Source organism: Taeniopygia guttata, chromosome 3, assembly GCF_048771995.1.
Source record: "Taeniopygia guttata chromosome 3, bTaeGut7.mat, whole genome shotgun sequence".
Classification (NCBI taxonomy): Eukaryota; Metazoa; Chordata; class Aves; order Passeriformes; family Estrildidae; genus Taeniopygia; species Taeniopygia guttata.
Genome location: NC_133027.1, coordinates 15,287,501 through 15,313,417, shown reverse-complemented (window position 1 = coordinate 15,313,417; position 25,917 = coordinate 15,287,501). Strand labels below are relative to the sequence as shown.

Genomic DNA, 25,917 nt, shown 5'->3' with positions numbered 1-25,917 from the left:
TTACTAGAAGGCACTGAGACACTGTGGTAACAGCAGCAGCATTAGAATTGGAGTGAATGAAGCAAAGACTTGGTGTAAAGAATGGAGTAAAGACGTGGTGGGATATTTACTGTACTATATTTTGCTATTATCTCACCTTCCAGTCCTTGAAGAAATTTATGGGAAGTTATAATGAGAATAAAGCCTAATAATAAAATAGATTTTGTCCTAAACATTCTGCAAAGGTTATTGCAAAATTAGCTATGTTCTTGTTTCAACTCTTCTTTAATTTGCTTTTAAAGACTTGATTAGGGGTTGTTTCATAAACTCCCTGCCTGAGTAGCATACCATCCCCTGTACGTAATGTCCTTTGCTTCCCAACCATTCATACTCAGTAGAAATGGTCAAGTGGAATTGACCCTTGTGTACTAAAATAGCATAAGTTTTAAGTTCAGCTTCAGGAAATCTGGTCTTCTAGAACAAATACACAGTAGATGTTGATATGCTTTAAGGCATTATTTGCCCCAAAAAACTCTCTGAAAACAATCTCACACTTTCCTATTGAGCTGTGGCTTAGCTTTTCCTTTTTGCATTCTACATTAATATATTTTATTTTTCAATACCCATGTCAACTTTGTGAAATCTAAACACTTTGGCATGATTTGATACATGCATCTTCCCTCTCAGTATAAGCAGTGTGCAGCCCTGGAAAAGATTTCTTTTGGGTCAAGAGAAAAAAAGAAAATAATTGGACACTGTATTGGGTCAGGAAAAGATAACTAATGGGTCAACTATTTATATACAGTGAAACAGATCCAGAAATTAGAAGCATTGCGAGAAAAAATAATCTGGAACAAGGTCAGAGAAGGTATTTGACACTGGACCTGTTGTACTTCTAGTGTTCAGATGCTTTAACTTGAGTAGCCTAAATTAGTTACTGTTGCTCTTGGAAATTTAATCCCACCTCAGTTAAATTCAACAAATTCAACTTTCCAAGCAGCCATTTTTCCAGATGTAGAACAAAATTCTTGCATTTTTTTGTGTTCCATGAATACTTCAGTACGCAGATACTCAGAACTTTACTCCACAGAGCAGTATTACAAAATTGAAACTCTTTCATTGGTTCATATGCTAACATATAATCCACCTTAAAGACGTCAGAGAGCAATTCCTCAAATATGTAACATAAGTCTTGAAATCTTCATAAAAAGGAACGCTGTAAGGGCGACAGGTAAAGCCTCTGAAATTCTGTTCTTTAACTGAGATTATTTTAGATGTGCTCACTAAAACTCATTCTGAAGCAAGTTGTCAAACAGAGTACAGGAAATATACATATGGGTGTGAATACATATATCTCCATCAAAAATGGCCAATTATCCAAGAGTGATTTTTTGACTACAATTCTTGATATCTCCTATTATACATTAAAATCAAGGAAAACATTTCTTGTTGCTTCTTTCCCAGAGTTTACATAACCCAAACTAATTCTTCAGCTTGTTTTCCTAATTAAATCTTACTCCACAAGCTAGGATTATTCCTGTGATTTGGAAAGACAGTATGTAACATCATCTCTTGCTGACATCTGTCGCAATTCGAAAGAGAGTATGTAACATCATCTCTTACTGACATCTGTTGCAATTCTGCTAGAATTCTGTAATGAATTAAAGGGAAACTTCCTGTGTTGATTGCAAGGTACTTTGTGATTGCAGAGATACTGCTTCTCTTTGGTTGCTTACCTTGTGATTTAGTAGAAATTTTAAAGCAAGGCTACTTCTTGAGGCCTGTAATCAGCCCTTCTTCTTGAGAATTTAGGTGCCTCCAAGACTACTATAACATTTCTTGTGTTCAGATGAAATATTTTGCAGATCATCCCAATAATGAGTGAAGAGACCTTGTACATCATGCTCTGTTGGTAGAGCCAACCTGAGATCCCCAGTTTATCTGCCGCCTTTACTGCCAGACTGTCCTTACCAGAATACCTTCTTAAGCCTGATCTGTCAAACGACTCCTCTGCTTTATGCTGAGATACCCAAAGAAGAGGGTTGTTAAGAAGTGTTTTTGAGGTCTGCCAAGACGATCTCAGCCATTAAGTGCAGCTTTATTAGAAAGGGTGACTGTCTGGCCTTGTTGACCTTTAGCTTCCACTTTGCAACTTGTTAGCATCACTTACCACTCAGATGAGTATGATTATAGTCTCCTTCTCTGAAGGATCCTGTGTACTTTGAAAGGCTCTAAAACCTATAAATGTCAATTGTTGCTTTTGATTTACAGCTTTACCTTCCTTCTCAGTCTGTCTGCTGAATCCCTCAGTGATGGCATTTAACCATCATTGCTTTTCATGGAAACCTCTAATACACTCCTAAACTGTTTGCAAGACTTAACTCTGGTGTTGTGTTGAAGGTGGAAGCCTCAGCTAGATCGGTAAATTGTCTATGATCTCTGGAGCCATTCAGGCAGACAAGCAGCTTTCCCACTGCAAATGATTTGTTGTCATTTGTTGTTAGACTGCATTTTCCACCTTAAAGTTTCTGTCAACTCTATGGCTTTGGATCAGGTCAATGTAGAAATTCAGTACAGTTGGATCATTTCAAGTTAAGAATAAATACATATTTACTTCACCCAACCCCCCTTCAATGGGGGAGGGGGGGGGTTCAATTTAATGAAGAAGTGTTAATATTGCAATTATTTCTCAGATTATTTAATGCAGACTTTCCTGCTTTCTAGCCAGAACAATGAAATCTTTCACATAAACTAAGGTGTCTTGCTTCTGAGAAGCTTGAGCATCTCAGCTGCACAAGCTGAAAGGTTTTAGCACTTAAAAGACAGCTTGTCAAACAAAAGAATGACTGCAATAGCGATGAGCAGAAATATATCTATTTTGCCTACTCCAGACTTTAGGAATATTCTGAATTGAAAGTGAACTTTGATGCAAGGTCTCCTTACATACACGAGCTCTTATTGCCTAATAACTTTGTGTAGAAAGGAAGATTGACTGCAATATTTCCATTGCATGGGAGAACATGATGGATCCTACTTGCATTTCCATCAATGCACACTTTTTGAGTGGGTTTTTCTAATTATAGAAGCAACAAGTGTGTTCACTTTTGCAGATACTGGTTCTTTGTTTGATAAGACAATGCATCAATTATCAGCAGAACATTATTGGTTTAAAAATAAATTTTTCTGATGCAGCACAGCTTCCTTATATGAATGTTACCTGCTTTTCCAGAGGAGGCAGGGCGAAATCTCAAGTAACTGCCCATTCAATGTGACAAGGTCTTGTTTCATTAGAAGAAATTTGGTTGCCCTTAGCTGCCACATGTCATTTCCAGCAGCTGTTTGCAGCCTAGCAGTGTTATGTTGCATGCAGGAAAGGAATGTGAGGATACCATAGTCCAGATTTTCAGATGGTACAAATCTGCATAGCTGCCTCAACTCAAAACAGATCTCTGCTGTTTTGTGCATTCTGAGAACACATCAATGCTGCAAAATGAAGTGTGGTGCAGAAGTCACCGAAAAGGGATAAGACTGTGGCAGTAAATGCACATGATATAGTATACTCGATTCACAGAATGATATTTTGAGTTCATAATCAGGATAACCTTGGTCTCTACAAAGCCAGGTAAATCAATAAGCTTTATTCAGCTTCAGGATATGGCAATGCTGCTTTCCTGCTTCAATGCTGAGTACGTTCTCAGTCATATGCTTTGGTATGACAGCTCTCAACACTTTCTGGTGCAAGGTTATCATGTGCAGGATTTAGCCCTTGCATCTCTCAGTAGGCACTAGGGTAGGTGTGCACTGTGTTTTTGACTTATGGCTTGATTTCTATTTTACATTTCCTAAATGTAAACCTAATTTTTTGCTTTTCATTTTAAACAATGAGTTTTAATCCAAGGTTCCTGTCTTTGGATTTTGAATTCTTCATTGCAGCCCTTATATGTGAGCCCCTTTAGGATCTTCCATATCATTAATGAGTTCCAGACTGCCACAACTGGAGATGGAAGGGATATGCACAATCACCACTAGGAACTATCTTATCTTTCATGATGTACCCTGGAACAAGTAGGGGCCATATTTTCACAGCACAATCTTCCTTATCTGCTGGACTCTAGTTCTAGTCATATTTTCTGGTTAGCTTTCACAGTTAGTTTCAGCATCTTAAGAAGGGGACCCTCTGGTTTTTCAGCTTTTCTCCAGAACACATTTCAAATCAGCTGCCCATCATGTGCTTTTTAACCTTTTCTTTCTAAATGCAGATTTTCCCTTTATTATATCTTTCTTTGGAATTGAGGTTTACCTCCCCATAGCCCTTGACTCTGCTCAAGCTTTGGTTTTGATTCTTACACTGGTGTTTGAAATAAATATTCAAACATTTTTCCCAATTTTTACTTCTCAAATAAAATACTGACATGAGATCTGCATTTATTCCACAACACCTTGAAAACTGACTGAATGGGAAGATCTGCTGAGGGCAGACAATTGCCCTAACTTGGGAAAATGTTTCTTCACAGGAAGAATCCAGCTACATGTAAGATCTGCAAGGAAATTTGTCTTGTTAAGCATCATTACTAAAGTATAAGTTCCATGTTTATTTTTAAACTTCTATGTTTATTTTTAACTATTTTGTATTCTACTGTAAACAGAAGGGTCTGGATTGCACATTCTGCTTCAAGCAGCTTCCAGCAGTTGGGGGTTCTTTTTTGGGTTTGGATATGGGACCCTCCATACCCTGAGGCACGGAGGTCCAAAAGAAATTAAGGTTATAATCGCAACAGACAATGCTTTTCAGGATAGTCTGATTTACTTTTTACAGAATTTTTCCTAAGGAACAGAATCTATACATACAGCACATAGTGAATAGCCACAGCTAAACTGTCACACTATGACATGAAATAACTCACAGAAGCAGGTTAGATGTAAAAGGAAAGAAAAATAATTCAAAAAAGCAAACTTTATTTTCTGACTCCACTATATATACAATAACAAAAGTGACAGTGGGTTGGAGAGTGAAACTGCCACCTTTCCAACCACACTAGTCAAACTAACAGTCTATCAATTCTCTCTGCCCACAAAGAAAAAAATGCAAAACAATCATTGTTTATATAAACAGTGTGAGAAAACTCAGTAAAAATATATAGACTTCAGAAAGCATAAAAAACTTTTAAAAGAGCTTTAAAACGCTCAAAAAAAAAAACCCAAAAAACCCAGAACAACACTACCCCATGTTCATTTCCATGTCTATGTTTGGCATCCACCAGCCAGTCACAGGGGGCTGTTGCAAGGCTCCCATGGCTACTCTAGAAGTTGTGAAGGTGCTTGGTATCCCTTGTGCCTCATTGTTGTGTCAGGGTCTTGAAACAAGTGGGATTTATTTTGTAGGCAAATCATCAGCTAAGAGGAAACAGTTGTGCTCTGTGCATATACATTTGTTGATGTTTTGTTTGCTCCTGCTTGGAGCTGTTGTACTGACATCACTGCAGTGCCAGGGGTCTCTACAGCAGCTGCCAATTAGAAACAGAATGAACATGTCATTCTTAAATGGAGGAAGTTAACAACTGGCCTTTATTATCATGTAATTAAGTTAAGGATCTGGTCTTGATCTTCAAAGTGTTTGGCTTGAATCGTTGATTGGACTGTCTTTCCTTCCCTAGTCAGTGACCACTAACATCACTGCCTCCTGAATGAAGCACAGAAGAATCTTGCTTGCTTAAGTTGTTTTTCATGGCATAAATTATTCATCAGACATGCAAGACACAGAAAATAGGAATCAAATGGACATATAAAAGACACTTATATAGGCAGTAGCCAACAGCAACTTCTCAGGGAGAAGAGGAAAATAAAAACTATAAAAACTGAAGAAAAATTCAGCTATAATTCACTGTGGGAGGACTTTTACTGCTATGTTTTAGATCTGTGCAGTTTGTGCCTTACCTGGACCTCTTCATGTTATGCGCAGAGACAGAAGCTGTGCCCTTCCTCACATTTGTACATCCCCACTGGGACTGCATTGGTTCTCTGTTTACATCTTCCCCTGATGAACTGCTACTCCTTCATGGCACTTGCACATAAAATCATATTTTCTATTTTTAGGTTTTCCAGCTCTCATCTCTGGGAAGACTAGCAGTGCACTGGGCATGTTCAGTTTAATTTATTTATTTCTCATCACTTATTAATGGTGCATAACACATGTATATGCCATTTAGATGCCTAGATTTATTCTTCATACTTAAAAAAATTATGTAATGAAGTCTCAGCAGGCTTGGGATGCTTCTATTTATGTACTTTTTTTGTGCTGACTTGCTTTTGCTGTCTTGAAAAGTCAGTAGGAATACTGTCATTGACTTCAACGGAAATTAGAGTGCTCCCCAAGTGAAATTTTCACCCTGTATCCTCATCTCCCCTCCAAATTTTCTATTCTGAAAATTATTTATATATGACACCAGATCTCACCACTGCCTGCAATACCCATGGGATACTATGCATTTTTTAAATTACATTTGAAATTTAACATCAGGAAAAATCCTGAAAATTGAGATATTCTTAATGTTAGACACTAGATAAATTCAGCAAACTGAGGATAAATTTGCAATCCTACCTCAATCTCAATGACCCAATTGCTTTTTCCTTCTTTTAATGTAATGACCCAATTTTCTGTTCAATTACGAAGTTACAAGATCAAGCCTCAGTTTTTCATCTTTAGGTAGCCAGAGTCTTTCATGTACAACTAAGAAATTGAGCAAAAGCCTACAGGATTTCCAGTTACTGAGAGCTTACATTTTTCACCAACGTTAGTAAAATCTATGGCTACTTGGCACTTCCAAAAATGAGGCCAGCTTACTGAGCTTCTTTATATATAGTCACGTAGTGACCTGACTTTCAAAAATGTTGAGTACTAATAAATTTTAATAAATCCAAGGCATCTTCATGTGCTCCATGAAATTGAATATTAAGACAACATTTGAATAAAGTCAAAAAGAATTTGCCAAAGTCTTCAGAAGCTTCCAGGGATGTAACAGAATATTAATTTGGTCTCTTGGGTTCTTTCCATAACACTGGATGTGATTTACACATATAAAACCCAGATTGACATGGGTAGAGTTTAACCACATCCTGAGCTTTCCTTTTAATTATTTTTCTCAATGAGCATTACAATATGCAGTAACACTTTGGTACTGGGAGAAATGACACATCCTGTACCAGAACAGATATGAGTACTGATAATAGAACAGAGAGGTCTTTGTTCATCTATGTGAAAAACAACCAGCTACATTTTTTAATCTCTTTCTTTGATAAACTATTTTGTGCCTCATCTACAGTGTATAAGGGATTAAATTTGGGGTTGAAGAAAAAAACCCAATAATTTTCACTTTTCTCCAGAACCTTAAGAAATAAGAGAAGTCTCTTTAGCCCTTTCACCTACACGTGGGTCAATTCGAATGTCCACATATCATCATGTGAAATTATTCTCATAACAGAACGAGGAGGGGAGCTCAGTTGTTTGGAGCATGATGCTAGTACAGCAAGGTTGTGGGGTCAATCCCCATATGGGCCATTTACTAAAGACTGGGACTTGATGATCCTTGTGAATCCCTTCCAACTCAGAATATTCTGTGAATCTCAGTTAGTCAACGTGGTGGTTACACTCTGTCTACCCTCCTAAAAGTGAAGTCTGTTCATTGCCCACCCTTTTGCTCCTCTTTTCTGCTGCAAAGCATTTATGTATTTTTCTGTACCCAAAAATAATTTATATGCAACTATCACAGATGTAAAAAAAAAAAAAATAAAATTATTGAACTGTCCTCTTTTCTTCACATATTTCTTTCCTTTTAGTAAAAATTTAAAGCCTCCTTTGGGACTGGAGCATTTGTCCTAAATCAGGGAAAATTAATACATTTTTCCCCACGATATTTTCTGATTCCTGGGCTACAAATCAATATTGTCATTTGCTTGAAATCCGCAGTTTGCAATCACCATTTTCCTTTCCTTATTATTTTATTTGGTACAATTTTGTTATTACTGTACAGCTCTTTGGTCTCCTATAGACCTGTCTGTAGTAATCACAATGATTTTTACAAAAAATATACCTTATTTGTCTTTTAAAATCTTTAAAACCACTAGAAAACACTGGGCAAGTGGATAATGTTTTTATCACTTTCCATCTATTCAAATTCAACATTTTGAGTGACCTTTTAAATTTAATCCAGTAATTAATTGAATATAGTGGCTTTAGATGGTTATCCTTACAATTTTGGGATATTCTTTAAGATTAAAACGTTAATTCTCCTATATTTCACCTGATCATATAGTGCACAAGTCACATTTTGAGTCTGAGATATTCAGAAAGATCTTTTGTCTACTGTAAAATATTGCATTTTGATCTGTCTCAGTGTTGCTCTGGGCACTTTACTGAGCTATAAGTGCATGGCTCTGCCTGTGATATTAGGAGGTTTTTAAAATAAAAATCCTTCTGGTTTACACTAGATTTGTTTCTGCACATCAACAGAATAAGATGTTGACAATGTTCCAAAATTTAAAGTCCTATCATCAGCTACACTGGGATATAAGTTGGGCCCTTGCCTAGGAGATAATAAAATAGACAAATAGAAAACATAGAATAGTTATATCATAAATTATTATGTGATACCCATTGTGTCTTTTACCTGCCAGTTAGTTGACTGAAGGCCACGTCTCACTGGCTGGGAGTAGAAGTCAGTACTGGATTAGTTTAGCTGAAGGGAGTTACACTATGCTGGGTGACACTGGGATGTCACCAAGGGCCCAGGGAGCTTGTATGATGTTACAGCAGAAATGCCCCAAAGACGCTGCACGGAGAGATGTTCTCTTCCACAGGGTGCCCTGTGCAGGGGAGAGAGGAGCTTCTTTGGGATGTTAAGGGTCCATGTGACAAGGAGGGCAAAAATGTGCACAGACCTGGTATGTTTTTTCAGGAGAAGCCACTGAGGAGGAGAGCAGGATCCCAACCTCTTTGCAAAGTTCTGACCAAATGTCAGATATTTGGAAGTGAGCCTGTACTTGTTTTACTGTTTTGGCTGCATTTAAATGTAAACTCAGATTTTGCCCCTCCAGGTGAGTCCTCAGACTCTCAGGCTGTCCCTTTGCTGCTTCTTGTTTCTTCTTTCTGTCCCTATGAATCTGGCATTTTTGTCTGCATAGGCAGGAAAGAAAACCTCAAAAGAAAAGGGAAAAAAGGCAATTCATACACACCTGAAACTTTGGAGATACTGAAAGGTTTGCTCCTTGTTGAAAGACTCTGATCTTCAGGTTATAGTTTGGGAGAGTTGCTCCAGCTATACTGTTTTCTGATAGAACAGAGTAATTTCTCTATTTTAACAAGGATTACCTTAAAAGGAAATTTTTTTGTGCCAAACCTCAGGATACAGAGTGCCTCATTTTAATCACATCACGCAGTTTTAAGGCAATGCACAGATCTGTTTTTTCTGGTGGGGAAAGACCATAATTTTCTTCCTCTCTGTTTCTTTGTCCTTATTTTGTAGCTCAGTGTATGTGATTTCTTTTCACTACATGTAAAAGGTCAGGGACTTTCTGTTGACCTGGCAGTGCAGGGATTAAAAACGTGCCTGGGCTTGTCTTGCCCTGAGCTGATTTTAGCTTGTGTTTGCTGTGATAGCCATTGCCTAGCAATCAGCTAACCATTCCCTGCACTTCTTTTAGTTTAGCTTTAGTTTCAGGTGATAACAAGAAGTTCCCTTCTGTAGACTGACCTGTCTGTGACCCAAGATTGAAGCACTGGGTCCCACTCTCATCTTCCCACCATGCTTTCAAAGGGATTGTCTGATTCCACATTTCACTCTGCCCAGGAACATGGTGTGACTTTTAGGGATGCTCCTGAGAAGGACCAGGAGTTGGACTCAGTGATCCTTGTAGGTCCCTTCCAACTTGACATATTCTGCAATTCCATGAACTAATTGTCTCAAAATATCAATTTTTGACAGGATTTTTTTTTCCTTTCCGGTAGAAATACTTTGATTAATATTGCATCTTATGGCTTTGGTCTGAAGGAAAGGGGAGTGCTCAAACACAGCTGTCTCCTTGATATTGCCATCACTTGTCCCATTCAAATCATCTAACCCCAGGTTCTAAATTCTCCAGGATAAAGGAGCCTCAGATTTTTTTTCAGATTTAGGCCAGAGATATTTTTTAATAAGGTCCTCATTTAAATTCTAGCAAAGCAAATAACTTTATTTAGACAGAACCCCAACCTGCAGGCTATGGTTTCTTTTCCTCTAGTGTAACAATATCCTTTGCAGTCTGTTTTATTCAAATGCTTGTTCAAGTATTAGGCTTTTGCACAACTTTGCTATTAGAGGAAAAATTTCAAAATATATTTGTTCTTACTGTTTCAGAAGAACTTACATTTTTCTTATCCTAGGAACATTTGCTCAAGAAAAGAAGAAAAAAATACTGTCAAGAGGAAAAAAATGGCTAGTTTTTCTTTGAATAAAACCCCACCCCAAATTATTCACACAGTTCTATTTCTAGACAGAATTTTAAAGCCTTGACTACTTCAGTGGGAAAATACTGCAAATTTCTTCTAATAGATTATCTCTGTGAAAAGGAAGAGATTGGTAATGAGTAACCTTTCTCTCTTTTGCTTCAGAACATTTTAATTGTGTTCCAATTACTTCAACATATTTAATACACTTCCAGTATGTATTTGCACAGTATGCAGGCAAATGATTTTCCACAGCCTTATACAATATAGTGAGTCATAAATGATTGCTGCTCCTCCTCCCCCCGATCGCGCGTGACTCATAAAGTGGTAAAGTCTGTCTCGCTGCAGCGCCGGGTGGAATCCACCTGCATGCAGGCAGCCGGGGCAGAGCTGGCAGCCGGGGCAGAGCTGGCAGCCGGGGCAGAGCTGGCAGCCGAGCGGCGTGTGGAGATGCCCAGGCTGAGGGCGCGTTCCTGGTGTGCTCCTTACCCACGGGAGCGCGGGCACATCGCGGCCTCTCGGGCCATCTCTGACCCCACAGGGCCCACGGCAAGGCCCTGGCTGCATCTGCGCTCCAGCTGTGCGCCCCGTCCCTGCGCTATGGCGGTGGATTTCCTAATCGCCCTGCATCTGGCACTGAAGTTCCCCACTTTTTGGGCTGTGTGTGGGGACAGATTCCAGTTTGACTCAGGACCTCAGCACAGCAGTCGACCGCTCAGCCGCTGAGAGGGTTTTGGCAAGCTTATAGTCGTGCACACACAAAACCTCTGCTCCCCACAAACACATGCAATGGGAAGGGAAGTGCATTGAAATCACAGGCCTCAAGGTGGGTGGCATTTGCTTCCTTCCGTCCCTGCAAAATTAAAGCAATTTTTTCCACAAAGAAAAAAAACTCAACACGCTGTGGTTTGGTAATGTAGGGAAAAATGTACCCTTTGAATGCTCATTTCCAGATCCATGTTAACCAGGCCTATGAGACCACCAAGTCCTTATCATCTGCTGATAAAGTTTACTAACATATTCTCAAACAAATGTTTTACTTCTTGATGTACTTGATACAGGTTCCTGTCAATAATCAACTGTTTGAATAGTATCTTGGCAGTCTGGCAACATGACAGCTACCCCTTCCCGAACTTTCAAGGGAACAGAGTTATCATCATTCCTTTTTGCTGAGATACGAAAAAAAAGTTCTTTTTAAATTCAGTGTTCCCAAATACCTCTATACTGTCATTTTAACCATATGGGTTTTTTTTTTTTTTTCTCTTTGAAGACTGCCTCTCTGAAGCAGATTGACCAGCTCTAGCAATGAGTGAAGGATCAGGTAGGGTAGCAATAGTTATCCTTTAAATACTTTGTAATGTACCATTAAATAATGTTCTTCCTACATCTGAACTTCCTGATTTACATCCCTCTCTAATTTTACAAAAAAAAAAAAAAATACCAGTCAGGGATCAAAGCTGTATTCCCCTAAACACATAGAAAAATCTTTTCCATTAAAAATTCAATAGTGTGGAACCTTTATTATACAAATATTTTAATATCCATACAACTATTTTTTGGAGGAATTGCACTAATTTCAGCATGCCCTTCATGCACTTCAAATGTGATTTAGCTCACTTAGTTTTGATCATTGAAATGTTAGATGTCTAGTATAACCAACCTTCCTAGGTTCCCTCTAGAATCAATGGAGAGAGATTTTCGCCTCCGGAGGGGTGATTCATACCTCCCATCTTAGACTTCTACCTCTCTCAATTGACAACAGAAGTGTAGCCTAGACAACTGTGTAGATTAGATTCCTATCTCTTAGATTAGGTGAGATAAGTCCTATTCTTGGCCATCTTTGTGCATACAAATTTGCAGGATTGGAGCTAAATTGTTAAAACAGCTAAAGTACCTGTGGGAGCTGACAGATTGATTGATTCAGAAGATTTCCAAACTCTGAGTACAAGACAAAGGCAAATCATCTAGTTCTTTTGTGGAGGAAAAAAAAGGAAAACCAGAAAATATTTTAATATTTACTTCTCAACTATGAGAACAAGGAAACAATAAATAATAACAATGAAATATACCTATTATAAATTAGCATAAATTAGTAAAAAAAATCTGACAGGTAAGAGGCAAATTTGCTAAGTGTGTTTCAGTGATGCCTCAAACATAACCTTGAGTTTTTAACAACTGCACATGGTTTCAGCTACATGTTTTAATACAATGGGCCAGAATTCACATCTGAGTAATTCCTGATTTTTTGTTCCCAGATTTCCATTTCTGAGAAGTCAGATGGCTCCTGACTGTCAGGCAACAGGCAGTGTGCAAACCAACAAGGTGATCAACCTTCTACATTTCAAGAGTACAAAAGTAAAATTTACTGCTAAGGGCAACAGAATTTAAAATGTTTTCTGTTTTCATTTTGTGAATGCTGACTGAAAAACCTCGCCAAAGTTCTGGTCTCTACACTGGCAGTCCGCTTGATGATAAACCAACAAAAGAAATGTATAAAGATGAGATAAATCAGAGTCTTCAAATTTCAAATATTCTTCCTTCCATTTCTTATTTTCTAGTCTTTTACATTCTTTCTTCCTTCCTTCCTCAGTTATCTCCCCCTGCTTTTTTCTAGCCCTCTCCTTCCTTTTCTTTCCTAGTTTCACCTGCAGTTCCTAAGACCAGAGCTCATGCGTTTGGACTGGCTGATCTAAAGGCCTGCCGACTCAGAAATTGTTTACATGGGTAATTGTCTAGATGGTTAACTCAGAAATTGTCTAGATGGGTACATTAAATTGTGTTCATACATCAATTGTCATTAGACTTATTTCCCCTTCTCAAAAGCAGTAGAGTATTTATAGTTATTAGGCCTATATGGGCATTTGGTGAACGATTGTGTGACGCAAGTCTCAGCTGATTGACTTCGTTCTTACCCAGAAGAGGGGCTGGGTCCTTCCTCTCTGATGAGAGAGCTGTGCTTGGAGTGTGGGAAGAACCTCAGCTTGAGGTGGCATGTCTTCTCCCTGTATTTCTGCATTAGCTCTCGTGTTGTTTAACTTCCTAAAAAAACCCCCTCAAACCCAAGGTAAGTGAAGAGGAATGGACTGTGGGTGATTTGGGCATGCAAAAAGTATAGTCTGGGAGACATTCTCAATTTACCACAGATCTGGTGATAACAGCTCTCAAGAATTTTGTCAGGACCAAGTCTGGGTTGGAGCGTCCTAAGCTGTTTGTGCATCAGAGACAGAATACCTATACTAACATGAGCTAATTAATCTTTCTTCCTTGTTGAAATTGTCTGAGTGGATGGAGCTCATCTGAACCAATGTATTTTGCTTCTGGTACCCTCACTAGCTCTTTCAAAGGTAATTTAGCAATTTCCGCATGGTAGCATGAGAATAAGAAATGTAAATATGTATCAATATATTATTTCTATAAATATATAAAAGAACAACACAAATTGTGTGTGGATTTGAGTCTAAAATTGTTGATGACTGTGTTGATATATATATAATTATTCTTATGTCTCTGACGGTAGGAAGGCATTAATAGTATTCCCTCTCTCACAAGGGGATGCAGGATGTACTACAATGTGTGAGGGACTGTCATGGTGATTGTAACTAAGTATATAATTGTGATGTGAAATATATTATTTTTATGGGGTTTTTTTCTACATGTACTGAACATCCTTTCTTCTACTATCTCTGAGGTAAGGATACACTTAACATTGTATTTTTCCTCACAATATTTTGTGAGCTATAAAATAGCTTTTGCAAAAGAGGATACTTCAGTAAAAGGTAGTAAAAATGCTAAGAAATAAAAGCATGAATAGGAGTTCAAGAAACATATGAACAATGTAGAGATTTGAGAAGAAATCTGAATGAATGATCAGAGATCTAGTAAACATGATCTTTTTTATTTGGAAGAAACACTGAAGAAATCAATAGCTTTTAGTCTTGATAATTCTTAAGAATGTAATCTTTAATTGCAAAAAAGGAAGGTAATAGACTATACTATTCTCTGCTAGAGAAAACACAAACAAAAGTTGTTTATACTCAAGCAAGGAAAATATTAAAAGTAATTTAGAGAAAAAGTAGTTTTCAGGAATAGTTTCCAAATCTGTATTTCCACACTGCTGAAGGTAAGAGGAAGGGAGGCAGGGAGGCAGGCAGGCAGGAAGGAAGGAAGGAAGGAAGGAAGGAAGGAAGGAAGGAAGGGAGGAAAGAAGGAAAGAAGGGAGGAAAGAAGGAAGGAAAGAAGGAACTTTTTGTTTAAAGACATAAATATTCTAGTTTTTTAAACATAAAATCTTTAAAATACACCATTTCAGCTGCAGTCTTGAACAATCTTCACTGAGCTTGGTGTTGAATAAGCCAGACCTTTAGAGCATTTCTTTATTTACTTCTTATGGATACCAAGTGAGCACCTTTGCAACCCAAATATTTGTTTATCAGTGCTTAATTTTTCAATAATGACTTTTCTTGATGTAAATTTTTACACTATTTATGAGAACATTTCTGTTTTCATGGTCATTTTATCTGCAGACTATTCTGTTCAAAATTGACCACCAAAAATCATTTGTGAGCCATCACTCCTACTCTGCATAGATGCTTGCTTACAAATGGATATTTGTTGTGATTCTACCTTTCAGCTTGCTGCTGTCTTCCCTGAAATTTTCACAACTGCCTGTCTCTGTCATCAACACCACAGTAGCCTATAGATGTATTTGTGCACAATACAGGCAGCCTGTCTACGTACAGAACAGTACAGACAGATTTCCTTGGACTAATGATCTCTTATGTGAAATGCCAATAAGGAGGTGACCAGTGATACCATAAATTATTTCCTTTTTTATCTTTCTCTATAAATTTTTATCTTATTATCTCACAGGATCTAAATGCATGCTCTAATGAATATATTTCAGTGTGTTGAAAGGTTTTATCCACACTTTGGAAGCATACATGCAGATGTCACTTATAATTAACTGCTCTTTGTTTATATTAAAAATAGAAAATTCAGTCCAGAACTAATAAGTAAAATAGGCAGTATAATTTAATGATAAAAGAGCTGAGACATTATGGCAACTTTTTTTTACACTTATGATTAATCACTTTTCTATTAAGACTGCTGAGAGCAGAATGCAGGCAGTTCCCATCCTTTGCCACTGGTGATGTCACCAGTTTCAGTGTAGCACTTTCAACAGATACCATTCTGTATACTTAGATTGAAAATGCAGCCCAAGGGCTGCTCACAAAACTGATGCAAACCTTTTGTTACACTCTCTTCTGGAAAGTTATCACAGTTTGTCATATTAACTTTAATAAAATCTCTTGGGTGCTAGATGAAGTTCCCCCTGAAATACCTGTTGAAAAGTGCCATTGTCAACATGGTGTCAAAGCTGAGCAGGGCTGGGAAAGCTTTAAATTCTGTTCCTAATATCCAGCACATCCATTCTCACAGGCATATTTTTTTCTTTTTGTATAGTAATGCTTCCCATGCAAGCCTGTCTCCTTTTCAGGCATGAAAAACCTTCCCCCTGCCATCCCTGGGCTCATGTTGGATTGCAGAGCTCCTCTGTCCCAGCCAAGTCCTCTCCCTCTGCTCCCCTCCTGCTCAGCCAACACTCCTCTGACCAGGGCTTTGGCTCATCAACCATCTTCAACACAGCCATGTTCACAGCCTGCTGTTTTTGAAATTGTGTCCTCCCTGAGCTTTCAACATGTCTGAGGGATTGCTGTCCTCATTCTCCCTCCTTGTTGCTTGATAGGTTCCAGATCTAATGTTTTACTCCAGATCTGCCTCAACTAAAACCTCATCCTGGCTTGTTTTTTCCCCAGTCACATCATTTTCACACTGCCATGAGAAGCTACTGTCTGCTTTCCTCTGCCTGTGGTACTCAGGTCTCTTGTCTGTTTTTTTTTTTTTTTTAATTTTTTGAAGAAACCCTTTTGGACTACAGCCCATGCTGCTCTTCATATATGCTTTGTAAAACTCTCCAGAGTGAATTGTTCTTTTCTGGTCATGCATGAAAACTCTTCTGTTTTAAGATTTCTATCCAAGCTTGCCAGAGACCTGAAGAGCACAAATAGTGAATGGTACAGTCTAACTTCCTCTCCTCTACTCATCTTTATTTGGCCAACCCAGTCAGCTTTAGGTGGACACCATGTCCAATGAGGGTTGGTGTATTGCTGAACACCAACAGAACAATACTTCTGTATCCTAGCATGATTCTTTCTGCACTGGGTAGAATGTATTTGGGTAGCACTTTCTTCATCTAGTTGGATGGGCGAGTTCAGGGTGAGTAGTGTAAAATTCTGGAAAAAGTTTCCATCGGTAAGAAGTGATGCTTTACAGAAAGGTAATGTGTTCTCTTAACCTATAACATAGATGTTAATAATCTTTTCCTTCTTCTGTGTTGCTGAAAAGAGGAAGTAATAGGATCATGAATGTGCTTTTTGTTGCCTGCCTCAGGCAGCCAGAGGCAAATGAAGCTGACTTTCCTAATCACATAGATACAAAGTGGGTAGTTTCCCACACAAGAAAACCACCTACATGACTCAAACAATTCTTTCTGTTCATATGTTTCTATTATTGCTTGTTTGGATAACTAGGAATTTCAGCAACACTGAATATGATTCACCCTGGACAGGGGGAACGCTGGGAGGGCAGGAACATAGTGGCCAGCTTTGTACCATGGTAGGGACAGCCGAGTCACGCTGTGAGGTGTGTGGGTTACAGCAGAGCCAGCTGTGATTGCCAGCCTGCAAGGAGCTTTGCAGGAGGTTTTATTCTATATGCAATCTACCTATCTCTATTAGTTCAATTAGGAAAGAAAGGTCTTACACTTACACTAGTGAGTGTTGAGATCTCTGGCTGTGGCCCAGACATTTATTAGGGATGTGTGAGTCAGATAATTTCTTTGGAATTGATGATGTGCCTAAAACTTAAGCTCATGCTTAAATAATTTACTGAATTGGGACCAGAAATCTTGGCAATTTGCAGGATTGAACCTTAAACTAATCCAAACATGTTTTTGTTTTTAGTTAAAGAAAAATTCTCCTCCCACTACTCCTAACCCCATCCTCTTTAATAACAATTTCAGGAGTTTGTAATTTTATTTTTTAAATACATCTGGGAAAAAAGTGATAATTCAGATGTTTTTTTAGTTTAGTATCTGCCACCAGATATCCTGCACGAAAGTTTTTTTGGACTGATTTACAAAACCACCTTATTATGAGTATAACTCATAGCATAGATTGGTAACATGTGTAACTTAATCCAAAAGACAGCAGATTCAGAGTATGAAGGACTCAGATGCAGCTACCAAATTAAATAAATCTTCCATTTTGCCCCCTTTCTTTTCATCTGTGTTTCTTTTCACCTCTGATTTTCATGCCCCTGTTGGCAAGGTCTGAAATAAAACTAAGCTACCTTAAATTATTGCAATTAAAGCACAAGTTATTAGGATTACAGTAGTATAATGTTGAGTAATTCTGACAGAAAACAGTGTTTGGTGTCAAATGTTTCAATGAGAGATTTGCATTCAAATATAGAGATGATTTAGCTATAACATGTCGAATTCAGAATATTTAACTGAGAATTAATAAAATACTGGCATATATAATTAAAGTGTCTGTAGATTGTGCTAAAAAAATCTCCTTGAAAATAACACTTCCCCCTTTAAATAGTGTTTGGTGATGTAGGAAGAGATAAACAAGTAAAATCTCCCCTGCTTACAGTGTTATGCCTGCTAGACAATATGTCTTTTTCTGAATATTAATTCCCATGGTATCCTGCATTATCTGTGTTGGCAATTCAAAGGATAACAGACATTATGGATTTCTGGGAAAATTTTTCAATCAAGACCTAGAGAGCCTGCTACATATAATATATACAATTTTCTCTAGAAATTTTTCCTTGAGTGAGATGTAGTATCAGTCTAAAATATAAGAAAAAGCTTCTTTTACTAGAAGAATAGAAGCCTGTTTCTTGCTTAGAGTATTTTTTTCAAGAATATACCACACTGAGATGTCTTCTGATATTACCTGATCTGTTGTGTTGTCACAGCGTAATTACTCCTACTGCTACAGCTCTGAAGACAATGCTCAGGCCTGGGAGTTAGTGTTGTACTGAGATCTTCTTCCCTGTAAGAAGAGAGTGAACTACATCTTCATAAGGTAATTCATGAGGAATCTTTTTTTCTTTAGGTATCACAAAAATGAATGCTGTACTCTGAAGTATCTGGCCAGGCTGCATTTCATTACAGTGCTATCTGTATCACTTGAGTACCTATGCAGGCAATCTGCCCTAAAGCCAGACTCCTTTGGGTCTGTTTATTCATGTTGAGTTAAAATGAAAACAACAGTATTGAGCAAGAGTTTTCATGTCCTGCTTTAGAGATGAACTTTTCTCAAATTGTGCAAGGGAAGTATTCCATTTAACTGTCCTGGAATGTTTCGTAAGGTTATGGGCTCTCTTGTGCTTGCCTGGTACGATTTGCAACCTACTGTGGCAATCAAAGGCCTTCACCTGGAGTTATTTCTGGTTCTAAGCATTTTCTAATCCTTGCAGACTGGTTCACAGAGTCATATGAATAAAATGATAGGATGGAGTCTTTGTTGCTTGGTTCTCATTTATGCAGCACAGAAGGGGCTGTGTGATTCTCCAAGGGGACTTCACAGTGTATAGAAGTGCTGAGTTGTACAGTCCAAGCCTGAAGTTCTCTTTCCCTGGAGGCTCATGAAGACAAGCAGGTTTATTTCACACATCTATCCATCCTCTGCTGGAAGCTGTCTCATATCTATTTGGCTGGGTGCCACATGTCCCACTGCACCTCGTTGGCCACACAAATTAGAAACAAAGACCTCTGGAAGGAGTATTCCTACTTTTAGGGCAAACCCTAGGTCTTTTCTCCAGGGTTATGGCAAACATTCAAAACCTGATTCCTGAGAGGTATGTATAAAATGTATATGTTTATCCATGGTGAAAAAAGAACAATCTATTTTGATTTTAAATATAAGTGACAAAATGATACTGGTGTTAATGGGCAAGAAGAAGGCAATGTGAAAAATTGTCATCTCTTCTAAGTATGCTTCCTTTGATGGACAAAACAGGTATTTTGTCTTTCATGTGGTTTATGAAAACACATCTTGGTCATCAAGATCAGTCATGTCTCCTTGAATCTCAGGCCAACACACAGGGCATTAAGAAAATAAATAATCCCCCTTCATTATTATTTTTTGTTTTTCCAGGGGAGTTATGTGAAGATTGTAGAAGCATCAGTCTCTGGACTTTTTAGAATTTTGGGGCAACAATATTCTTCAGTCTTAAGAAACTTCCTTACAGATTCACACTTGTTTGTGTTTAATGTTTCTCAAATAAAATTAATACTGAAAAGATTCTGTGTCCTGTCCATTTTTCATATGAATTTTCACATACAAAATACCTAAAAGCTGGAAAATCTGGACATTGTTACTGTACCACATGCTGAAATTTGCAGGCTGCACAGAGCAACATTCTTTTAATACAGCAGTTAAGATTTTGTATGTATAACATCAGATACCCATCGTTTTTTGACATATGTAGAGTTATACCACTTCATATTACCTAATAGCCTGGGCCAGTTTCTTTTGCAAATGAATGCTGACAAATAAAATTCAGAAGAAATCCCTATTCACAAATATGATTGTCCCTAAGGAATGACTAATGAATGCAGCATTACAGGATGGTAAAATGTGACCTGTGCTCTGCATGAAGGCTGTGCACACTGATTTAGGACTCGAGACTTCAGCATGTGGCTTCAAAAAAACTGGTGCTCAAAGGACACTTCCTCTCCAGCCCTTTCTTTTGAAGTATGCTTTTGTTGCAAGGGAAAAAATGACATCCTGCAATACCTACAAAGAGCCTGGCTTTATCATTCACTGCTCACGTCAAGTAGTGTCTTATGTAAGAAGTTCCATTCACTTCTGTTTAAATACTGATGTAAGGGCAGATTACCCAAAGCAAGCAAGGTTTGCAAGAGCAGACCATAAAAACACACACACGCAAGGAACAATATTTCAGAGGCCAAGAGCTTGGTATTCACAGCTGGCTCTGTTCTTGAGAGTAGTTTAAGGGAAGAAAAGGTGTTCTCTTAGCAACAAGTTTACCCTTAAATACTCATAAATTACAAAGAGCTCTAGCTCTGAATGTGAAATGTGAATTCATATTTACAATGGAATCAAGGGATAGGAACATTTTGAACATACTCAGGAACAAAAGGGTAGAAGAAAAAAGGAAAATCTTCAGGGTGGAGCTTAGGCATTCTTGAAAATATTGGAAATGTCAGTTTGGAGATATTTTTTAAGCTAAGGGGATCATGACTTTCTTTGGAACAGAGACTTTATAAATTCCTTTTTGACTGTCATCTGCAAATCATTTGACTGCTGGTAAACAGAACCTTCTATTTGTTCTGATAACAGAGGGAAGGCTGGAAATAAGGAATTCCACCCTTAAAGCTGTTAAGGTAGGTCTAAAATTGATGTCTATTGGATCAAAGGGTAGAATATTTTCCAGATGATCCTCTGTTTCTTCTGAGAAAAAGAAAAAACCCAAGAACACAAACCCAAAAATAATTTCCAAGGTGTTAGATTTCAGTTGCTGAGCATGGGGATTTAATTTACAATTTTGTGTCCTGCTAGGATGAAACCCAAATTTGACAGTAAAATCCATTTTATCTTCTTTCTAGTTCTTTTACTACAAATTGAAAGGTACAGTCCATCAATTGCTATAGAGGTCTTAGAAGGAAAAATCAGATAAGCATAACTAATGGAAATTATTTTTCTGTAATCTTTATTTTACAACATCCTTATGTATCAAAATAATTGACCAGATGAGGTTTCTAATTTGAATGAATCCTTAAATTTTATTGTTGGAGAAAGTGGAAGCTTTTAGTATAGTATCTACTTAATTATTAGTCATTACAGCCTTGGAAAGTAAATAGAAATGTCAGCACAAATCAGCCTCCACTTAAATTTCAGTACATTGATGCCACAGAGGGAGATGCTTCTGGCATTTCATCTTCAGCCCCCTATTTATTGTAAATATGGTGAGCTCATTGGCCTGTGTAAAGTGAAGGCTGTCCTCTCAGACCCATTCCTAGGAAGCACTGACCACTTCAAACAACAAAACACCACCATTGCCACTGCCATTAACTTTTCTTCCGTTTTAGTAAAATAGGACAAGGATGGGATTATGGCGGAGAAGGAACTGTGTTCTGTCCTTCTGTGTAGCACCTCTGTGTCTGACTTAGACATAGTTTTTTACAGGAAAGCTTCTTCTATCAGCATCAGTGTTTTCAGTTTGGGATTATTTGGTAATGTCAGGGAGCACTGGTCACGGCCCAGGGTGGCTTATGCGCCCTGGTCGTGTAACATGAGGAGGGAAGATGTGCAGCAAGTACAGTTGTATGTTCCCTCTGGGCCCTGCTCCACTGTGGGATTGCAGAAGTTTCTTCATGGGTGCTTGGCAGGTTTGTTTCTTTAAATTCAAAAATAAGATTTTGGCTTGCACATTCAACCTCTGCAGGTGGCTAATTACAATCAATCAGTTTTCTGTTTTGGCTCTGTGTAAAAGTCCAGTTTGTCTTCCCCCTAGTCTTCTTTCTTAATATCCTTGTCCCCAGTCTGTCTTTCTGTCTCTAATATTAGCATATCCTCCCATGCAGCAGTTTCTTCATTCACAGCGTTTGGCTCCAGCACCAGAGACTGCCAAAGGTACAGGAAAGGGAGCTGCCCTGTTTCTTGGAAAGAAGCTTGACTTTTCTCAAAGAGAACATGTTCTGATGGCCTGTTTCTGATGGATTTTTGCAGGAGCAATGAAGTAGATATATCTTATATATTACTTTTATATATTACCTATTTTTCCATCTATTTTCAAACCTATACTTCAAATAATATGGAATTTTTCAAAGAAAAGGTCAACAGAAATTTTAGGGCATAGGGTCAATTACAATATTCTGTCCACCATTATTTTTGGAAGGGTACTCACAGATTTTTTTTTGTTTTCTGAAATCATACATAAATCCTCATGTACAGGGAAATTGTAAAAATCACACAGACTGCTGTGAAAATGGTTAATCAGGAATAAAGGCAAACTAAAATCTTTAGAGTGCAATTATTGTTGAAATGTTGATATATCTTCTACCATTCAGAAGAGAGCCTTCTGTTAATGACCTGGCATCTAATTATGTAAACAAAATAATCAAAGAAACCCTACCTCATACTAAATATCTAATAAACATTTGGCATTGCAGAATGCAATATTTTGTGAATTCAGATCACAAAAAGACTTGTCAAGATCAGGTTCTATCATTTATCCTGGTAAGTTCACTCTTCACTGAAAACATGGGAAAAAACAAATTAAGAATTTTAATAACCAACCAGCAGGAAATACAGAAATAAATCTAAATTGATGGCAATACTCTGTGTCTATATGGCTTCCTTTGCAGTGAGTATATCAGCCTGCAAATTCTCCAAACTCATCAGTATGGAATCCTAGATTCCAGTAAAATTCCCCGGTCCCATTTTGCTTGACCTTCTGCTATTGTTGACCTACTGTGCAGCTCATCTCAGGGCTAGCTCTCAGCCAGATATAAGTGGAACAGATATTCTTCAAGTCTGTTACCAGCAATGCCACCTTTTCCAGTTTGAAGTTGAAGCTATCAGTACAGACAGATGCAGATCTGCAGTTTCAAAATAAGTGCAGAGCATGCTCTTTCTCCTTATTCTCCTCAAGAGGGTAACAGTTATTTTCACTGTTATTCCCAGGAGTCCATTAGTAAATTTAAATATCTCTGTGTTGGGGTCATAGGAAAGATTCAAACTGACATTCCTTGCAAATGCATCACTTGTAAGATCCAGTCTCTTTCCAGGAAAAAAAAAAAAAAAAAAAAAGCCTAAAAATTGACAACTATTTAAGGCAATATTTCAGGATATAAGCTATTGGCATATATGTTGGCAGTATGTTACCCCAGCATTCTTTATCTGATTAAAGAAAAGACCTATGCACTCTCTAAGCACTGTGGATATTTTCTGAAGCTGTATTCTGTGTTCCTACATATTGTATTGCAGGATGTTTGCTGTGCCTCATCCCATCAGAAATCCACATTAGTGCATTACCCACCCCAGTGCTGAGGGTGCTGCCTATGGTGGTGACATCATTCCATTCCCACTCTCAGTCTCTTGATGCTCTCAGTATACACTTACATTCTCTCTAAAGCCTATTAAACCTTTTAATGAACATATCCTGATTTGATGAAAACATCAAATAATGGATTTCTGCTCAAATCTCAGGCCACATAATTCAAATTTGAATTTGGTCTTTTGAGGCAAATATAGTCCTTTTCCTCTTAAATTGGTGATGCTATTTTCCAACATATTGTGTTCTATAGTGCATTTATATTAAAGAGGAATATTCATCCTATGACAGGAATCTCGTGTGATAGTAAACATTGTACAAATTGTTGCTGTTATTTTGAATGCAGTGCTCTCTGTGTAATAAGTAAATACAGTTTCCAAATGTGACTTCTTTTTAAACTCCAGTATGGCAATGATTATCAAGGCTCTTTTTCCCACTTTAGAAAATTTTCTGAGTCTCAAACAGGCTAACAGTTTCTTGGTATTTGATTTACTGGCCTCATTACCGTATGGCATGTGGCAGTCAGTTTCCTTACTGCTTATCACAAGCATTTAGGAGGATTAAGTACAGAAAAATTGCCTTTCTAGAATACTAATGGTAATAAAAATCACTGATGTTTTATAAACCCTTTTTTAATAGGTTTTCAGATTCAGACATTGGGAATAAATCACATAAAATTAACAAATTGCAGTTGAGAGTTTATTTCAATCAATCACGATTTACAAAGGGAGCTCTAAGAAAATCTAAAATAATATTTTGCAGCTGTCACTCTATGTCCTTCTGAAAAATGAAGCTGACTACAGCTTCTCCAAGGCCAGCTACTGTGTGCGTGGGTGTGGTGGGTTTGTGCACATCGGCGCACACTTGGTCTGTTTGAGCTCTCCCTTGTATCAGTTTTACCTCCTGCACAGGACTGGCTGCTGATTGCCTGTAAGGTGTTACAGAGGGAGGTACATTTTAGTAGCAGATGAAGGTTTCTGAAAGATCATCCTAACATTTTGTTTTACCCTCCTGTGTTGTTGAGTCACGGTCAGCAACCTCTCACCACGACGCCCCGAGCGTGGACGTGTTGGGCGGTGAGGAAAGAGAACGGGTGGCCGATCCCCCTGTGAAGCTCTGCAGTCCCAGTTGTTGGCGCGGGGACAGACGGAGGCGACACGGGTCTTGGGGGTGAACACGATGGATTTATTTAGTGAGCCCCAAGACCGATTGGGGGGGGCGGGGGGGGGGGGGCGGACGGATGTTTTATAGAAGAACTTGTGAGGAGGGGTATAGGGACAGCAACCAATAGGGGAATAACAGGGGAGGAGTTTAGGGCAGGACTAACATATCACAAACCTATCAGGGAAAACAGAGGAGTGGAGTAACACAAAGTAACCAATAGGGTGTTGAGCCTCACTAAATAGACAGGGAAGGCTCTGGAAGTAGGGGAGGAGGCTGGGAGGAGTGACAAGGAATGTTCTGGGGAAAGGGGCAGGGGAAGGTAAGATTGCCATCTTGGTGAGGAGGGGGTTAGGGAGGAGCTAGGGAAGATTGACGACTGGGGAGAGGAGGAGGTTGGGGGGGGGTATGAACAGGCACTAAATAAATATCAAATTAAATAAAAAACACACCACCACACTGTGTGAACAACTGCATTTGGCACATAAAGTACCTTGTCGAGCTGCAGCCACATATTGCATCTGGCTGATTTGGGTTCATGTCATTTTGTCATATCATAAAGCACCAGCTCTCTCACTTCAGCTGTTAGAAGATTTTAGGCCACTGAGCCTCGCTTTTCTCTGCAGAAACACAATTCCCTTCTCTTCTGAACAGTTTTCCTTTGGTTCCAGGCTTGTTTCTTTCTCCTGCAGCAGTGGAGGGGAAGCTGAACAGGCAAGAGGGTGTAATGGATATAAAGAGAGCCCTGTGGATGTGAATATTAGGATTTTTGGAGACTGCACATGAGACACTATATTACAGAGAGGTGATGAGACTGGAGCACCTCAGGGCCACAAGTGATGGTGCCAGGCTTGGACAGGCTCAAGGTCATACAGAGGGAGGTGGTTCAGGTAGCTACAAAAATGGGCACAGAAAGGTCAAAGAAATTTTACTCTGACAAAGATAATCATGTACATAGAGCCAACCACGAGGGCTATTTAAGAACAAAACCAGCAAAAATGAGTTTGAAGATATTAAGGTAAGGCAGAGATGGACAGACCAATCACCTCTGACACTCTTGGAAGACTAGAAGCCTCATATTTCTGGCAAAAGCTAGAAATTTTCGGGAAAGCCAAATTTTCAAGTTGTGGGATTTTGCCTATAGG

General features: G+C 38.4%; 1 long non-coding RNA gene across 1 annotated transcript in view; it reads left to right on the top strand.

The window, feature by feature from the left end:
• LOC140683645 (uncharacterized) overlaps window positions 1-19,833 on the top strand; it is a 58,491-nt gene extending 38,658 nt beyond the window's left edge. Inside the window, exons 2-5 of the long non-coding RNA XR_012054850.1 lie at window positions 11,727-11,777; window positions 12,712-13,520; window positions 18,503-18,612; window positions 19,687-19,833. This is a non-coding gene — a long non-coding RNA (uncharacterized lncRNA). The remainder of the gene's footprint in view (window positions 1-11,726; window positions 11,778-12,711; window positions 13,521-18,502; window positions 18,613-19,686) is intronic.
• The last annotated feature ends 6,084 nt before the right edge of the window (window positions 19,834-25,917 follow it).